Consider the following 13,398-nt stretch of genomic DNA (forward strand, 5'->3'; position numbering starts at 1 on the left):
AACCAGTTAAGCCATATTGTTGTCTCGTGGATCACACCATGATTATTTCACATCTTTATCTCCAATTCCCTGTACAGTCTTATTCCCTCTCTGCAGCAGCCTTCTGAAGACACCTACCTCCAGAGCGCTGCGATGTCAAGACAGGTACACTCTCATCCATTTCACTGACACCCCGAAACTGCCTTTCATACATATCCTGCCAGATGATGGTTGAAACAATGACCTAACAGCCATGCCTGCCAGCCACTGCCCCTGGGAGGTGGGGTCAGGCCAAGACTGGGCACTGCACACAGAACATCCTGGATGCTAGAACCCACTCCCGTCCTGCCACTTCACTCCCTTTTCCCTTCCTCACTAGCCCTTTTCACCCCCACTCCATCCACACCCCAGGTCCAGAGTGCAGGAAAACTTAGTCCAGATGGGGTGCTCATCAGGCCACCAAGGTAGAAAGTGAAGGGGTGCGGGGAGCAGGGGGGTACCTAGACCCAAGTCTCTCATATTATTGAGGCGTGGAGGGGAAACCTTCCTTCCCCCCACCCCACTGCTGAAATCTAGCACATTGCAGCTCAGAGTTACAACTTAGTGGCAAATTACCATTTGCCCTAACCCCAACCTGGGTTAGGGAAGGGCCATGGCCTTGTGAGAAGCAGTGATTTCTGTATCACTTTTCCAATTTCCAGGGCCATTTGGTGCCCTTGAAATGATAATGAGGAATTTTATACTTTTAGCTTCCTGGATACAGAACCTCCTTATATTATGTGATTAAGGATTTTCCATTTTTTTTTTTTTTCTGTAAAGCCTTGTCTCAGAGAATGGGGATAGCCTGCCATCAACCTCATTTGCACTCATTTCTAGCAGATCTGGAGAAATAGTTGAAGGGACTTTGGAACTGATGGTGACACCTGGGATAGCAGAATGAAGACTGTCAAACAGGGAAGGGACATCCATGTTGTCCCAGTTAGAGCGGAAAGGCAAGAGCTAACCACCCAGCTTGCACTTGCCAAGTGCAAGGAGCTCCTTGCCCTTGTTGTGCAGTTGCACAACTCCCAGCAGGGCAGGTACAACACCATGCCTGAAGCTGGGGCCACAGGGCCTTGGTGACAGCGACAGAGAGCTCTCTGGCTGCCCAGGAAGGTGTTCTGTTGATAGTGAAGTCACCAGTAACAACACTAAGCAGGGAGTGGGGCTAAACATGGCTGTGACTTTGTTCCAGGCCCTTAATTCTCTTGACTGATGTGACCCAGGAACAGGAGTGTAGAGCTCTTCCCCACATGGGGCATTTACTGGCCTTTTGGCTCAATGAGTGAAAACCCTGATGGGAAGGTATCAACATCACGGCTGCCACCATTCCTTGGGTGACAACCTCCACTAGCTCCTGAAATCCTGCCAGGAATCATTCTTGTGGGGCATCCCCTTATAGATACTTCCTAATTTAGTCCTTTGCAGCATGTTTAATTATTCGTGGTCAAAGGCCAGGAACATTAACATCAACTTTAAGAGGGCTGCAGAGCTCTAGACAATGAGCTGTTAATGCCATTAAATCAAGTGGGAAGCCCAGGGGCTGAGAGAAAAAACAGAGGTCATGTTACTTTTAAAAAGGTAAGGGAACCATATACAAATCTAGAATGAAAAAGTCTTTGGTTAATGTAGAAAAGAGAACTTTAATAAAATTACTCATTATTATTAAATCTATCAGTTGTTTAAATCTTCATAGTTGTTAGGAACCCAAAGGATTATTGCTATGATAAGTTTTCACCTAATTTCCAAAAATGCATAATGAGTTTAAGCGTTCTTTATCAGTGGGCATGTTTCCAAAACTGGCACCCATAAAGGCAAGAAATTAAGATTATACTGGATAGAAAGAACCCTAGGACAGTAAGGTGGTTCACGGAGTATGCTTGCTCCCAGAAATTGGGGGTGACTTTCTGGAGCCTGAGGTGGAGAAGGTCTCTGAGGCAAGTCCAAGGTTGGTGGAAAAGGGTGCAAGATGGAGAAGCAGCATCTAAAACATGGAAAGAGGCAGCAGCTACCCTGGGGTGTCTCCCAAATCCTGCCAACCCGGGCGCAACTATTAGCATGTAAACAATACATTAAGTCATTAGCTTTAAGAAATATTCCTCACTGAGGAGAAAATGGATTGAAGTTAAATCAGAGAGCATATTACATTGTCTAGCCTACAATACTAGAGCCTTATGATTGCTTTCTGAAAGGCACAGGGATGATAAAAACACACGATAGTAAAAAATAAAATAAAATGAGCAGACAACCAGTGTGGATCTCGGAATTTCAGAAATTTAAACAAACAAAAATTGCACTGCATGGCAGACTTGTGCTTACAGTGGATGAGACAACATAAATCTATGTGGAGTCAGAGCAAAGTGAACTGTATAGAGTAGGTTTCTGTGAAATGTCCAATTTCCTTTTATGGACAAAGCAGATAAAACTCTGGGCACTGGTTCCATTTCCTTTTTCAGCTTCCTCTTCTGGTTGTTAAATCATTACTTTCTTTACGCAAGCAGTGGTTCCATGCAGCTCTCTGACAATATCCAGCCTTTACTTTACTTGGGGACTCCACTGCTCACCTGAGCTGGTTTTGTGCGTCTGGGTGTCAAGCACCAAGTTAAGCAAGTGTCAGATAGCATATGTCACCTTTTGTGATGACATCTGAATTTGTCTAAAGTCAGTGAGCATTTCTTTGTATAAATTGTAAGAGTTATGGATTTCGGGGATTTTACCCAGACCCGAGTGGGTAAAATGACCAAGCTTCCAACACGGCAAAATCCCCACTTGAGCTAATCCCAAATGCCATTATGACATGGCTGGGACACAATGTGTAATCTCACCCAGGAAATGCAGTAGCTGGCTAACTGGTCTCCCTGCTTTTATCCTTGCCACCCCGCAGTCTATTTTTAAAACAGCAGCCAAATGAATCTGCTAAAATATTAGTTGGGCCATGTCACTGCTCTACTTTAGAACCCTCCCATGGCTTCCCACGTTTCCCAGAGTAAAAGTCAGTCATTGTAATGGTGTATAAAGCCCTATGGGACCCTCTCACTCCCCTCCTCCCACCCCCACCCCACCACCTCTGTACTTCATTGCCTGCTACCAGCTTTGGGTCACTCTGGACACATTGATCTTGTGGCTCCTCATACGTGCCAAAAATATGCTTGCCCCAGGGCCTTTGATTCACTATCTTCTCTGCCAGGTGTGTTCTTTCACAGATATCTACATTAGACCTACTTAGTTTACCTTCTTAAGTCTTTTTTTTTTTTAAATAGTATCTTCTCCATGTGGCCTTCTCTGGCCAAGTTTTTGAAAATAGAAACCACTGCTTCCCCCCCCCCCCCCACTTCTTATCCCTCTTCCTGATCTGTATTTCTCCATAGCATTTATTGCCCTGGAATATGTTACTTGTGTATCTTTTTTGGCTGTTACTTATGTATCTTATCTGTCGTGTTTCCCCACCCCCCAAACCCATGAGGGCAGAGAATTTTTTCTGCTTTGCTCACTGCTATATCTCCAATGCACAGAATAGAATCTAGCATGTAGTGGACATTCAATAAATAGGTGCTGAATGAATGAATATAATTTGTAACACATGACAATTGTGATTCATTGAGTTCCACATAATACTTCCCTGAAATTAGAAACTTTCAGGGAGGGGAAAGGGGGAAAAAAAGTTACAGAGAGGGAGGGAGGCAAACCATAAGAGACTCTTAAGGACTGAGAACAAACTGAGGGTTGATGGGGGGTGGGTGATGGGCATGGAGGAGGGCACTTGTTGGGATGAGCACTGGGTGTTGTATGGAAACTAATTTGACAATAAATTATATTTAAAAAAAAAAAGAAAGAAAGAAACTTTCAAGGTTTCCCTCTATTTACTTCTTTGTGCCCTCATCCAGTTTCTCAACTGTCCTAAGAGTTCAGTCCTCCCCTCCAGGTGAGCTGAATGGTAAAGCACATTGTTTAACCATGTTTCACTATCAACATAGGATCTGATTTCCAGATATACTGTAAAAGGGTTGTAAAACCATGGAACAACTGGGAACTCAATGTTTGTCAAAAGTTTGGTTAAGAAAAATACCATTTGGTGAATTATCTGAAAGATACACTGTCTGATTGGCCCTCTAGAATCTGAATCCGTTCAAATCAGTTTCTATATCAGGTCGATCCAAGTGAAGAGCAGTTTGCCTGGACTGTATCAAAAAAAATTCCTTTCGTTGAATTGCATTTTCACATCCATTTGCCCGTATCAAGGGAATACATTTTATAAAAATGCCCTATTCAGTCTGAGGATATTAATACCTAACACAATGTCTTTTTAAGGTGAATCCACGAAAAACAATTCTCTTAGGGTTCTACAAAGAATAACTTTTCTTGAGCAACTGCTTGTATCTTACTCCTTGCACTAACTAATGCTCTCATTTGTCAGATTAGGGATCTGTTGCTTGGCAAGTATTGAGGCCATTTTGCATATGAAGTCATTGATTCACAAATACGTTTTCTACCCTTTGCCAGCTTGTGTGTTTCATCCATTTGAGACAAAATAATTAACAATGTATAATCTCATAAAACTAAATTAGACTATCTTGTATTCTGAAATCACGTTATTCCCACTTTGTCAGTATTAATAAGAGTCTTTTATGACATGATGGTAAGAGTCAATGGTAGGAGTCTTTGTTGGCCTGTTTTACATTTTAAAATTAATTAATTGATTAATTTTTTATTATTACTTTTGTTATTTAATGCCTTTACCTGGCAAAAAGAATATCATAGCATGCTTTCGTCATTTCCTAGTATTTGGGAAAATTTTACTGGTTCAGAAAATCCAAAGTCTAGGAAGCATTGGCTTTCTACCTTGCTCCTACCTTCATTCAGCCTCACCTATTTTCCCATCTTTTAGCCTTATTTTCTTATTTACTTGTTTTTAAATTTTTTGTTGCCTTGTATGCATGTAAGACACCTTCAAGGGGCACTTGTCTGGCTCAGTCAGTAGAGCACCCAACTCGATCTCGGGGTCGTGAGTTTCAAGCCCCACATTGGGCATAGAGATTACTTAAAAAATAAATAAAAATCCCAAGGGTTTTTGAATGTAAAAACAAAAGACACTTTCAATCATTTCTTGGATGTGGCAGACATGGATGAATGTATGAATGAATGAATGAATGAACAGGCTTAATCAAAGCAAAGAACATATCAACCTGCTTAGCATGGCCTCTGGCTCCACACTACACCAAACACTCTCATTCATTACCACCCTGAGTATTATCTGCAAGTATACATTGCTTTGTAATTGACATGTCTCATCTTAATCCTCCCAGGAGCCCTCAGAGGGGTTATTTTCCACCTTTCTCTCATTGGCAGAAAACTTGTCAAGGGGGAAATTGGAATTTCATCCTAGATACTCTGCCTCCAAGCCTAATTCTTTTCTTCTATGCCATATTACCGTCTTTTATTTTATTTTTAAAAAATTTTAAGTAGACTTCACACCCACCATGGAGCCCAATGCAGGGCTTGAATTCATGACCCTGAGATCAAGACCTGAGCTGAAATCAAGAGTCAGATGCTTAACCAACTAGCCATTCAGGCACCTCTATATTACCACCTTTTGAAACTACTGTTTTTGAGGATGGTAATGTACAGAGGTTTTGTTTTTGTTTTTGTTTTTAAGGAGATTATCAGGAGAGTCTAGTTATTTCCTTGCCTTTCAGCATAACCTTCTTTGTTGTGAGCTGTTCCGTGGGAGGGCTGTGTGTCCCCTTGGCCGCTCTGATCCTTTAGCTTGAGGGAGCATCTCCTAAACTGAATCAAGGTCCCCTTGATCGGCACATATTGAAAAAATGGGCTGTAGGGTAGTCTCCTTCTGATCACTTTTTCTATTGAATCGCCATTCACATTGTGCAACAGCATTATAGTGGGAGCTTGCTTCATTACTTAGTAATTTCCTTTAACAGTAAAGCTGAGCTAGAGACATTTGGCCCTCTTCTCATTTTCCTATTGCTAAGTATAAAACATAAGCTGACGGTATCCTATTATTCAAGGGAAAGGAGCGTGAGTCCTTGAATGTGAAGCTAAGAGAAAAATTGAAGATGAAAAGATTAAGAAAAAGATAAGATTGAAAATACCAAGCCTCTTAAACAGGCAGGTACATACTACAAAGGGCTTAGTAGAATCTTTTGACCTGTAGAGTTTTGTTGTTGATCAGCGATTCTTTCCATGGACTTGAGCTAGGCACTGAAGTAATGGAAACACAGAGGAGACCTTGTCCCTGTCCTCAACACTCTTACACTCTTCTAATTCAGGGTCAACAAATTTTTGCTAAAGGCCCATTCAGTAAATATTTTAGCCTTTGTAGGGTATTTGGTCTCTGTCTCAACCAGCCATTCTGTCACTGAGGGCAGAAGTCACCATAAACAACATACACACACATGTGTGCTGTGTTCTAGTGACTATGGACACTGAAGCTCGAATTTCACACATTTTTGCATATCATGAAATATTGTTTTGTTTTTCATTTCTTTTTTCAATAATTTAAAATGTAAAACAACTTCAGCAAACTGAAAAGCTTCTGCACAGCAAAGGAAACCATCAACAAAATGAAAAGGCAACCTATGGCATGGGAGAAAACATTTACACAGATCCAATAAGGGTTAATAGATGCTTCTTTATTCACATATTAAGTAACGAGATCTGGCCACAGGTCTAATAACTACCACGACTTTGAGGTAGTGACGTATATATATATATGATTTTCTGAGATACGGTGACAACTGAAATGTGACTTCTACTGATGACAAAGTCATGAGAATGGATAAACTTTTATGGTGTGTTGTTATAAGCATAGGGTCATTGAAGATAGAATCTTAAGCAGGCTCCATGTTCAGTGCTCAGTGTGGAGCCCGATGCGGGGCTCCATCCCACAACCCTGGGATTATGACCTGAGCCAAAATCAAGAGTCAGATGCTTTAGCAACCCAGCCACCAGGTGCCCCCATCAGAGAATCTTTGATCTCAGCTTAAGAGCTCCTGAGAAGTCAAGGAGAATGTGGGCTGGGGAAATTGGGCAATTAGAAGGCCTTCATCTTTGAGAACACAATTTTTAAAAATTAATTTATTTTATTATTTTAAAACTTATATCCAAGTTAGTTAGCATATAGTACAACAATGATTTTAGGAGTAGATTCCTAAATGCCCCTTACCCATTTAGCCCATCCCCCCTCAACAACCCCTCCAGCAACCCTCTGTTTGTTTTAAGAGTCTCTTATGTTTTGTCCTGCTCCCTGTTTTTATATTATTTTTGCTTCCTTTCCCTTATATTCATCTGTTTTGTATCTTAAATTCCTCATGTGAGTGAATTCATATGATATTTATCTTTCTCTAATTTTGCTTAGCATAGTACTCTCCAGTTCCATCCACGTAGTTGCAAATGGCAAGACTTCATTCTTTTTGATTGCTGAGTAATACTCCATTGTATATATATATATATACCACATCTTCTTTATCCACTCATCCATCAGTGGACATTTGGACTCTTTCCATACTTTGACTCTTGTCGATAGTATTGCTAAAACATTGGGGTTCATGAGCCCCTTTGAAACAGCACACCTGTATCCTTTGGATAAATACCTAGTAGTGCAATTGCTGGGTTGTATGGTAGTTCTATTTTTAATTTTGTGAGGAACCTCCATACTGTTTTCCAGAGTGGCTGCACCAGCTTGCATTGCCACCAACAATGCGAAATAGATCCTCTTTCTCCGCATCCTCGCCAACATCTGTTGTTGCCTGAGTTGTTAATGTTAGCCATTCTGACAGGTGTGAGGCGATATTTCATTGTGGTTTTGATTTGTATTTCCCTGATGATGAGTGACAGAGCAGTTTTTCATGTCGGTTGGTCATCTGGGTGTCTTCTTTGGAGAAGTGTCTATTCATGTCTTTTGCCCATTTCTTCATTGGATTATTTGTTTTTTGGGTGTTGAGTTTGAGAAGTTCTTTATAGATTTTGGATACTAACTGTTTATGTGATATGTCATTTGCAAATATCTTCTCCCATTCTGTAGGTTGCCTTTTAGTTTTGCTGATTGTTTTCTGAACTGTGCAGAAGCTTTTTTTTTTTTTATGAGGTCCCAATAGTTCACTTTTGCTTTTCTTTCCCTTGCCTCCAGAGACGTGTTGAGTAAGGAGTTGATATGGCCAAAATCAAAGAGGTTTTTGCCTGCTTTCTCCTTGAGGATTTTGATGGCTTCCTGTCTTACATTGAGGTCTCTCATCCATTTCGAGTTTATTTTTGTGTATGGTGTAAGAAAGTGGTCCAGGTTCATTCTTCTGCATGTCGCTGTCCAGGTTTCCCAGCACAATTTGCTGAAGAGACTGTCTTTATTCCTTTGGATTTTCTTTCCTGCTTTATCAAAGATTAGATGGCCATATATTTGTGGGTCCATTTCTGGGTTCTCTGTTCTGTTCCATTGATCTGAGTGTCTGTTCTTGTGCCAGTACCATACTGTCCTGATGGTTACAGCTTTGTAATACAGCTTGAAGTTCAGGAATGTGATGCCTCCAGCTTCAGTTTTCTTTTTCAAGATTGCTTTCGCTATTCAGGACATTTTCTGGTTCCATACAAATTTTAGGATTACTTGTTCTAGCTCTGTGAAGAATGCTGGTGTTATTTTGACAGGGATTGCATTGAATATGTAGATTGCTTTGGGTAGTATCCACATTTTAACAATGTTTGTTCTTCCTATCCAGGTGCATGGAATATTTTTCCATTTTTTTTGTGCCTTCTTCAATTTCTTTCATGACCTTTCTATAGTTTCCAGTGTATAGATTTTTCACCTCTTTGGTTAGAGTTATTCCTATGTGTTTCATGGGGTTTTTTTGGTGCAATTGTAAATGGGATCAATTCCTTGATTTTGCTTTCTGTTGCTTCATTATTGGTGTATAGGAGTGCAACTGATTTCTGTACATTGCTTTCATGTTCTGTCACTTTGCTGAATTCATTGATCAGTTCTAGCAGTTTTTTGGTGGAATCTTTTGGGTTTTCCAAATAGAGTATCATGTTATCTGTGAAGAGTGAAAGGTTGACTTCCTCCTGGCTGATTTGTATGCCTTTTATTCCTTTGTGTTGTCTGATTGTTGAGGCTAAAACTTCCATTACTATGTTGAGTAACAGTGGCAAGAGTGGACATCCCTGTCTTGTTCCTGACCTTAGGGGGAAAGCTGTCAGTTTTTTCCCACTGAGGATGATATTAGCAGTGGGTCTTTCATATATGGCTTTTATGATCGTGAGGTATGATCCTTCTATCCCTACTTTCTTTTTATCAAGAAGGGTGCTATATTCCGTCAAATTCTTTCTCTACATCTATTGAGTGGATCTTGTGGTTCTTGTCCTTTCTTTTATTGATGTGATGTATCATATTGATTGTTTTGTGGATATTGAACCAGCCCTGCATCCCAGGTATAAATCCCACTTGGTTGTGGTGAATAATTTTTTTAATGTATTGTTGGATCCAGTTGGCTTGTATCTTATTGAGGATTTTGAGAGCACAATTTTTTTTTTTTAATTTAAAAATCCAGAGCACTTGGATGGTTTAGTCGGTTAAGTGTCTGACTCTTGATTTCAGCTCAGGTCATGATCTCATGGCTTGTGAGTTTGAGCTCCATGTTGATCTATTAGCACGGAGCCTGCTTGAGATTCTCTCTCCCCCTCTCTCTCTGCCTGTCCTACACTCACATGCTCTCTCTCAAAATAAATAAACAAACATTAAAGAAATTTTTAAAGATTTTTAAATCTTTCAGTAATCTCTACACCCAATGTGGGGCTGCAACTCACAACCCTGAGATCAAGAGTTGCATGGTCTTCTGACTGAGCCAGACTGGCATCCTGAGAACACAGTTGTAATAGAGAGGAGAAGACAGAGGCTACAGTGACATGAATTGACTCAGCAAGGGGAGAGGAATTCTAATTGCCGTATGCAAGTCTGTCCCCATCCATGTGGCCTGTTCCACTACTCCTTTAAGAGAAGACTATGCTGGTGTGACAGAGCTCTGTAGTGGAGTTCTTATGATATGGTAGCGCCATCGTGCAAACCAGGCAAATTAAAAGTGTTCAGATAGAATGTTGTCTGTCATTTGGACTCTTTAAGGAATCTTATTGGAGCATTATATGGGACAAGTGGTTTGGGATAGACTTACTCTCCCCTACGAAGACACTCAGCTGGAGCATGGAAGTTTTCTGTGTGTCTCGTGTCCATGAAATACAGCCAGACCAACACTAAACCATCCTACACACCTAGAAAACTGACTGGAGGATTAACACAACAGTCTGCACAACCTGAACCATGGAATTTAGCAGGTACGCGGTGCAGACAAGTGAACTTGGGGAGTGAGAAGGCGCAGGAAGGGAAGTGCTTTTGCGAGTGGATAGAGGACGGAGAGGGTGGGGGGGGGGGATTACGGGAAAAGCACCCCTCCCCAAAAGCAGCTGGAGAGAAAGTGGAAAATTGGAAACAGCTGCAGGGACTAGACTAAAAAGGGAGAAAGGAGAAAGGAGAGGGTTTAAATTCCATTAAGACTGTAAACAAGGGAAGTGCAAAGGCTGCAACTTTGCAGCTCGATACCTGGCGGTGCTCTGGTGGGAAGGGCGAATCCCCTGGAGCAGAGTGGGGTCCGGAAGGTTCTCGGGCTACACGGGGAAAAGCGGTTCCACTGCTGGAAGGACATTTGGTAGAGACTATTGAAGCCACATGGTCCCAGCAGACCCCAGAAAACGGCCACATTCGCTGGTGCTGGAACAAGGTTGTTAAGGGTGAAGCCTGGTGCCAGATGTGTGTTGTGATTTTCCATAATCCCTGAAACGTTCCCCTACACTATCTCGCAAACTTTTTCTGGGGTGGACTGGCACCTGGCTGTAGTCTCGGGGCACCAGCAACAGCAGGGGCCAGCAAGCATTCCGGTGCAGCTGATATTCGGACATTGCTCATTCAGCCATTGCTCAGTGAGACCCTCCGGCAGAGGGGTGGAACAGGTCAAAGCCGCAGTCCCTCGGAAGTAAGGGGCCGGGGAAAACAGCTGCATCTGAGACAAAACTCAGGAGAGAGGTACTGCCTCGGGCCTGGTCACAGAGAGTGAAAAAGCGGGGAGTGGACGAGCGCTGAAGACAGAAGGACGGGTGTGCGATTGCTGACCCGGGAGAACAGACTGGGTGGCTGGGTGACGCCATTTTACACTGCTTCCACGCATGCGAATACGCACCTACGAGCCCCGCAACAATCCACCCCAGTAGGCTAGCAGCGCCATCTATTGGAGAGCGGAGCTGTTACACTGAGCCCCGCCCAATGGGGCCAACTTGGCTCTTCAGGAACACAAGCCTCACCGCCAGCTTAATTTATGGACTATAAAGAGCTAAATAGACTGACTTCTAGGGGTAAACAAAGTAATTTCAGTCCTACTTCAATCTCTTAGCCGGTCCATCTATTCAATTTTCTTTCTTTTTTTTTTCTCTTTTACACTTCTTTTTCTTGAATACAGAAAGAGAAAAAATTCATTTTTATTTTCAATTTTTATTAAAAATATTTTTCTTTAATTTTATTACTATATTTTTACTTTTATGTAATTTTTCCAAATTCTATTTTACTTCCATCATTTTATTTTAGTCTATTTCAGTGTATTCACCTTTTCAAATTTTCAAATGATCTCCTTTTTTTCTTTTTTCTTTTTTTCTCTTTTTTGTTTCTTTTCTTTTTCTTGAGTGAAGAAAGAGAAAAACTTCCTTTTTACTTTCAATTTCTATTAAAAATATTTTCCTTTAATTTTCTTTTACTATATTTTTTGCTTTTATGTAAATTTTTCCAAATCCTATTTTACTTCCGTCATTTTATTTTAGTCTACTACAGTGTATTCACTTTTTCAAATTTTCAAACAATTTCTTTTTTCTTTTTTCTTTTTTGTCTTTTTTGTTTCTTTTTCTTAAATATAGAAAAAGAAAAAATTCATTTTTATTTTTAATTTTTATCAAAATATTTTTCTTTACTTTTTTCTACTAAATTCTTTACTTTTGTGTATTTTTTTCAAATTCTATTTTACTTCCATCATCTCATTTTAGTCTACTTCAGTGTATTCATTTTTTCAAATTCTCAAACGATTTCCTTTGTTTTTCTCCCCCTCCTTTTTTTTCTCTAATCTGCCAAACCACTTTCAACCCCCAGACCAAAACACACCTAGGATATAGCATCATTTATTCTATTTGTGTGTATATGTGTTTTATTCTATTTGTGTGTATATGTGTTTTTAATTTTGTAATTTTAATATTTTTAAAATTTTAATTTTTCTACCTCATTAATTCCTTTTCTCCCTTCAAAATGACAAAATGAAGGAAAGCACCCCAAAAGAAAGAGCACAAAGAAATGACAGCCAGGGATTTAACTAACACAGATACAAGCAAGATGTCTAAACCAGAATTTAGAATCACGATAATAAGAAAACTAGCTGGAGTCGAAAATAGATTAGAATCCCTTTCTGCAGAGAAAAAAGAAGTAAAAAATAGCCAGAATGAAATTAAAAATGCTATAACTGAGCTGTAATCACGCATGGATGCAGCGGCGGCAAGGATGGATGAGGCAAAAGAGAGAACCAGCAATATAGAGGACAAACGTATAGAGAATAAAAGAGGCAATTAAGGCAAAAGAGCACAATTTAAGAATTAGAGAAATCAGTGACTCATTAAAAAAGAACAACATCAGAATCATAGGGGTCCCAGAAGAGGAAGAGAGAGAAATAGGGGTAGAAGGGTTATGTGAGCAAATCATAACAGAAAACTTTCCTAACCCAGGGAAAGACACAGACATCAAAATCCAGGAAGCACAGAGGACCCCCATTAGATTCAACAAAAATCAACCATCAATAAGGCATATCATAGTCAAATTCACAAAATACTCAGGCAAGGAGAGAATCATGAAAGCAGCAAGGGGAACAAAGTTCCTAACCTACAAGGGAAGACAGATCAGGTTTGCAGCAGACCTATCCACAGAAGCTTAGCAGGCCAGAAAGGAGTGGCAGGATATATTCAGTGTGCTGAATCAGAAAAATATGCAGCCAAGAATTCTTTACCCAGCAAGGCTGTCATTCAAACATTCAAAATAGAAGGAGAGATAAAAAGTTTCCCAGGAAAACAAAAATTAAAGGAGTTTGTGACCACTAAACCAGCCCTGCAAGAAATTTTAAGGGGGACTCTCTGAGGGGAGAAAAGATGAATATATATATATATATATATATATGTATACCAAATATATATATAAATACCAAAAGCAACAAAGATTAGAAAGGACCAGAGAACACCACCAGAAACTCCAACTCTACAAGCATCATAATGGCAATAAATTCATATCTTTCAGTACTCATTCTAAAT

Source organism: Prionailurus viverrinus, chromosome B1, assembly GCF_022837055.1.
Source record: "Prionailurus viverrinus isolate Anna chromosome B1, UM_Priviv_1.0, whole genome shotgun sequence".
In the NCBI taxonomy this organism is placed as follows: Eukaryota; Metazoa; Chordata; class Mammalia; order Carnivora; family Felidae; genus Prionailurus; species Prionailurus viverrinus.